At 29.1% G+C, this 6,870-nt stretch overlaps 1 pseudogene; it reads right to left on the bottom strand.

The window, feature by feature from the left end:
• Window positions 1-4,863: 4,863 nt before the first annotated feature.
• Window positions 4,864-5,788, bottom strand: LOC124897058 (annotated as a pseudogene).
• Window positions 5,789-6,870: the final 1,082 nt, after the last annotated feature.

Here is a 6,870-nt window from a genome sequence, read left to right as displayed (position 1 = left end):
TTATGTATATTAATTTTCCATACATAACTATGTAGTTAATATTTTATAAATAATATAAATATTTTGTGTACAGTTCACAACATACAATACTGTGTAGTACATATTTATAACTTATTTAACAATAATGAATTATTTATTGTATTTTTTCAAACAACATCTACAGCATCAACAAGATCATAATGTGGAATGTCTACAACAGGAACATGTTCCATCAAAAGAGCAGGTTGATATAGAATTCTTTTCAACAGAGGAACAAAAAAAAAGGTATTTTTTTACAAAAGAGTAGTTTCACATAGTTAGTTTCATATTTTGTATTAAAGAAAAAATTAAAATAAAATGTTAGATTAGTTTCTTGTGTATGATGACTGATGTTATGGATAGTTATACTTGTTATTAGTTTATATATGTCATCTGTCATACGTATATGTTTATGATATACATAGTTAATGCATCAAAAAAGAAAACATCATAAACATTCGATACACATTTTAAATATTTTTAATTCTCGACAATAGTAATAAATCATTACACACAGAATTTGCTGATGATATAACAAATGATGCTATTATTGAAGGAATCCACAACAATGTACAAAAAAATTTTGAAGTTGGATATATCTCATATCGTAAAAATATACTTATTTAATTTTGTATATGCTTTTTAATATATAACAGGATTTTGAAGCATTTAGTGCGGATGTGAAAACTTCCACATTAAATGTTTTTGTCGAAAAAATGGTGAATCAGGAATCGAAGGATATTGAAACTGCCACATTGAATGCTCTTGTCGATGTTGTTCTAAATCAGAATTTGGATTACTCTAAAGTAGAAACACATATGTCTGAAAATATCCATAAAGATCATTCGAAAATACATAAAGTGATTTTTTTCATAATTTTAGTGTCAAATTTTATAGTCAAAAAAAATAATTTACTAACATGTTTAAACAAAACTTACATTATATATATTTAATTACCATTTCAGATTCTGCTCAATTGAAGATAGATGCTATAATACAAGTTTGGACAGCACCGGTAGATGATATTCCGCTTAAAGTTGTTAAACTGATGGATGAAACAGTTAACTTGCATTTTCTATCTGATAGCCAGATTCCATCACATTATCTTGATTCAGTTGTTGCGGCTCATCTAGCTGCAAAAATTCCTACTAAATAAACCAGGACTAGGTTCAGGATTTTTAAGTCACCGTACACGACAGACTTTACATCTGGTTCAAAGGCCCTAGAGGATGAAAGCACAAATTTCAAACAGAAATTTGCATTTGAAGATTATGAAATATCTGACGATATGCCAAGTTCTGTCATTGGAGAGTACAAGAAATGGGTTCTTGAGGGTCTATTGATGTTTCATTTCAAAAAGTGAGTTCTAACAATACAAATATTTTTTCATGAATATGAATGTACAATTTACATATTTTTCATAACACAGTTATTCAACATTTTATAGGAAAAATGTATGATGACCACTACAAAGCAAAAGCATCTTCCCTTGGAGTTCAGCAATATGATTTTGCTGTTGCTCATGCTCATTCTAAAAATTAATTTTACTTGATGTCGCAGAAAAATTCATGCTAGAACGATGAGATATTTTTAATTTAAATATTACCTTTTAAAAAATTTCAAACATACATATACTGGAATCTTATTCATATTACAAGTATAAAAAATGTGTTACAGTTCGAAAATATTGATATTTGTAGTTCATATACATATGTGGTTAATGCTTGTAGGTATTAGTAAGTATGTATACGTTCTACACATACATTATTCTTTTAATGTTGTTGAACATATAAATAAATTTTATTATGTGTGTTTTGAGTACTATGTTTTAATGCATTGAATATTTACATATGAATATGTAAATCATATATATATATGAGTTGTTTTTTATTTTGTATAGTGTTTTTCAGGAAAGGAATGTTACATATGTATATGAAGAACATATACATAAGAATTATACTTGTTTGTTATGTTATGTATTGTTGTGTACATATATATATATACATAACATGTGTATATTAAAAATATATATACATATGTTACCATCTGGTTAAGTTATGAACAGTACCTATGATATTTCTAACAAATACATGACTCATATATATTGTTAAATGTGTAATGAAATGCCTTGTTTATATTCATCATTTTTATGTATTGTCCATATATTCGTCTATGTATTAGATGTTGTTAGATGTGTAATGCAATTACTAGTTGTAATGTACATAATATGTTTTAACCATATTGGTTCACATATTATGTGTTCTTCATGTTCAATAGGGTATGAAATATCAGATAAAAAATATTTCTTCGCATTTTTTGTATATGTAGGATTCATTATATGTATGTGCAGAATTACAATGAATAACTATATTTATGTGCAGATTCATTATATGTATGTGCAGATTGGAATATTTTATCGTAACTGCCTGCAAGTTATATATATTAACTCCACAATTATGTTTACTTTTTTTTAACTATTATTACTATCTGTATACATATAAATATATTCACAATGTACATCAACATAATGCCTCTTCTTTGTATTTTAATTTTGTAGCATATTGATATGATATTTTATCACTTGCGCAAGAAATCAAAATTACGGACTGATCAAGAATATCGATTTACAACAACAAACTTCTTTTTTAAGAACTATGTTGAGAAGACGTACCATAGATATTATCCTAATGATTCAAACACGGTACTTTCTACTCAACAGAATTATGCTGAGTTTGTAGTTGTGACCGATAAGGAAAATGCAGTAAATAACATAATCAAGGGATTTTCCATTCCAGCTGGGTTGCCATGGCACCTTGTTGATGAGGTGTATATTCCAATCAACTACAATCAAAATTTTTATTGGGTGTTAACTGTTATAGCTCTAAAGGATAGATGTATACGCATCTATGATTCATTGTCCAACCAAAAGAATATAGACTCATCCCCCGAGGTTCACAAGTTGGCGGCAATGCTCCCAACCTTCTTGCCTGACAGTAAATTTTTTGAACAAACATCCCGTACAGATTGGCCAAACCTTGATGCATACAGGAATAAATTGAGTGATACGACACAGTTACTGAATACCAATTCATTTGAGGTTGAGTATGTGCAAAACATTATTCAACAAGATTGTGATATCCTGTAAGTAATCTGTACTTAATATTTTCTTAAATCTTATTTACAATGTGTTATAATTATATGACGTGTTTATTTTTTTTTTGTGACAAAGACTGCGGAATTTTTATTGCTGGATATGCAGAATACATAAGCGAAGGAATATCAGTCCCTTCAGTTGATTTTGAAGCGGCATACCATCGTATGCGATACGCATCTCTCCTTTGAAATTATGATCTTCGAAAAGCAAAAAAGGATTATGTCAGTGAGAATGAAGACCCTCCAAGACCAAGGCCAACAAAACACTCAATTACTGATGAAATGGCTATAGTTAGAATTGGGTAGGAGGACAGTATATTATGGTTTACAGAATGTTTACTAATACGGATTTTGTCAGGAATGTTGCATTTTTAACTACTTTAGATGTTTTCTTATTAACAAATTTATTTTAACAGTTTTTTAAGCAATGCTTGTGGATTAATGATAAAAATTTCTTTGCTTATTATTATTTTGTGTACATGATTTGTCGTTCTATATTTCTTCGTGAATTAATCTACATATACATATGTAGACTAAATGATACTGATAACCAAATGCTTACAAAACACATTCCTTTTATACAAATAACATAGCATTTATGTTTATGTTTTTATTCTTTTAAATATGTATGTCTACGTATACATATACAAATTGTATACCAATTATGTCATATGTCTATTATAAGCTTATTGCATTATTAAACTATTGTATTGTTTATTGTGTGTATAATTGTTAACTTATGTTTATAAAGATTAAATCAAATTAACTTCTTGATTGAGTGTATATGTAGTAATATACACAGCACTCTATTCTACAAAACATATTTCTTCATTTTAATACATAACAACTTAGAATATTTTCTTTTTTTCTTCTTGAATGTGTGTATATGTCAACATATACATATTGTTTATACCTTAATTCTTATGCGTAAATATAATTTTTAAAATGCATTTACATGTCAACTACATTGTATTTAGTCTTAATAATCTTATAAATGTTGGATTATTCATAGTATTTTATTCAACACCACTCATTATAATTTTATACCTCGAATCATTCATATATAACATGTATATAAAGATCTTTTTGCGTTCATACTTTTGAGTTTTTCATTTTACACACACTAAAAATGATTCCATGTATATCTACTCATATACATACAATATTTTGTCACATGTAGTAAATACCTATATAATCACTATAAACTCAAAATTTACATATATATCTGAATAACTTTTAACATATATACCGTCTTATAAGCTACATACATTTAGATATGATTTGTTTGTCATTAATAAGACACATTTATCAACAAATAAAAACATATGCATACAAAAATATGAGCAAAAAATGACAAATTAAATCTGATCATTGATGTCTTTAACTCAGCAAACAAATACTTAACTTACTTTTTGTTATTTTGAATGTTAAAATATCAAACTAAATCTGATAATTGATGCAATTAACTCAGCAAACAAATACTTACAAACAAATAAAAACAATTAATACCAGTAAACAAATACACAAAAATATTTGAGCGAAAAATTCATCAAAATCAAGTATAAATTGAACAAAACTCTTAATTATTTCAATGTTAAATTAGCAAACAAAAACTGTTTACTGACGTCATTTTTAAAAAACGAAAAACGATAATCGAGTGAATAATCTTCAAGAGTCAACAGAAACTAAAACTTAATTCTCTTTTGTGAAGAAATTGCAGGAACACCTATTGTGTCCTTCATGTCCGCAACGTCCGCAAAGATTTGTGCTTGATGAAAGTGTTTCGCTAGATTTTTTCTTTCGCCCTTTCTTCAGTCTTCCTGGAAGTCTTTTGAATATAGGGGGCAATACCTCTTCCTTAGCTACACTATTAGGAGCATTCCAGTCTGTCCTATCTGGCATTAGAAAGATTGGAACTTGATAAGTCTTCAACAAAGTAGCTGGTTTGTAGTATTCAGAACAATATGGACCAAATTCCTTTACATGTTTAGACTTCAATACGGCAATAGCGTGAGCACAAGTTATTTGATCTATTTGGAACCTCCCACAGCTGCATGACTCACTTTCAAGGTCAATAATGTATCTTCTTCCAGATTCATAAACTAAATATATATACGCTGAGGACGCCTTAACCTGAAGAGAATAAAAAATACATACTTTGAACTTTATCTATAATTTTAATTTCTTTTTGAAAAAAATAATGTTTATTGTAAATATTACAATACATATAACTGCATGGTAAAAACTCACAAAAATTGATGCATACCGTCATTCTCAACGTTTTCAGACCATTGAGAGTTAAGATTTCATCAAATCTGCGGCCCAAAGTAGTACTTGTATATGAAGCTATCTCACTATTTTTATAGTTCCAAGATCCAAATAACATTCGCACCTCTTCTAAGAATTTATATATTGACAATTCTCTGGCCTCCACCAAACACCCATTAATACACTCAGCAATATTCAAAGTCATCATCCGACCTCTATTTACCGGTGAATGACACCTACTTCATTTTTCATATCCAGCTTCTTGTAGGTATTTTTTCACTCTCGGATCAGCTTTTTTAATCTTTGTCATTAGGTAGTCAAAATCCTCTTTTCGATAAGTCTTGGACATTGAATAATACAAATCAATAATACTTTCTTTGCTTTTTCGAAAGTAACCACAAACATTTTTTCAGAGATGTCAAATGCATGCAAGGTGTGGGACATTTGGATATACAACACTAATTGTGTTGATGATACTTTCATTATAATCAGAGACAACACACATGTTATCACGTTCTCCAAAAGCAGCTTTGAATTGGTTGGAAAATCATGACCATGAGCTGTCATTTTTCGTATCCACAACTCCGTACGCAAGCGATAAAATGCATCCTAATTTACGTATAAACTATAATAATATTGATAAGTTGTCAAAACTAATTTGTTATACAACAACATATATTTTACAATGAAATACAAAGTCTAAACAAATATAAATGGAAAATACCATACCTATACCGTCGAGTGTACTTGCTGACAGAAAAGTCCCTTGATATGATCCACTTAAATGCGCACCATCAACAACTATAACGGGTCTACAAAACTCAAAACCCTCTTATCATTGGATGCAACGCTATAAAAAGATACATAAATTGATTATTCCAAGACTTATGCATTGCAATGTGTGAATTTGGATAGACATTATTCAACATATACGTGTATCTCGGCATCTGTCTATACCCATCAGTCGGACTATCCCTAAGCATCGGTATGGTGCGCTCCTTTACACGTCATGCCTTCATATAGTTTATATCAACACCATATACAATTTTCATTTCTTCCATGATGTCTCCCGGTGTGTACTTTCTTTTATGGTTAACTAATTTAAAAGCCGTGAATTACACACAAAAGCACTAGTCGCCATAATATTCTTCAGAACCCTATCACTCAAATGACATGAATGTTCTGGATTAAATCTCCTAATGATAAAAACATTTGTTTTTCTATAGCTAGATGCTTCCAATATACATTCACAATCCTCATTGTGACATCGGAGGAAATAGCTGCAATATGCATTAACATATACTATAATAAATTTCTGCGTATGCTCATAACATTTCAATGTTACTAATCAGAGATACTTCAACAAAATCAGGAAAAAAGATATACAACACACCTAACTTTTTTTGGATGTAAAACACTTTTATATATCAC

This window comes from Capsicum annuum, chromosome 1 (assembly GCF_002878395.1).
Source record: "Capsicum annuum cultivar UCD-10X-F1 chromosome 1, UCD10Xv1.1, whole genome shotgun sequence".
Taxonomy (NCBI): Eukaryota; Viridiplantae; Streptophyta; class Magnoliopsida; order Solanales; family Solanaceae; genus Capsicum; species Capsicum annuum.
Note: the sequence above shows the minus strand (reverse complement) of the source record. Positions and strands in the feature narration are given on the sequence as shown.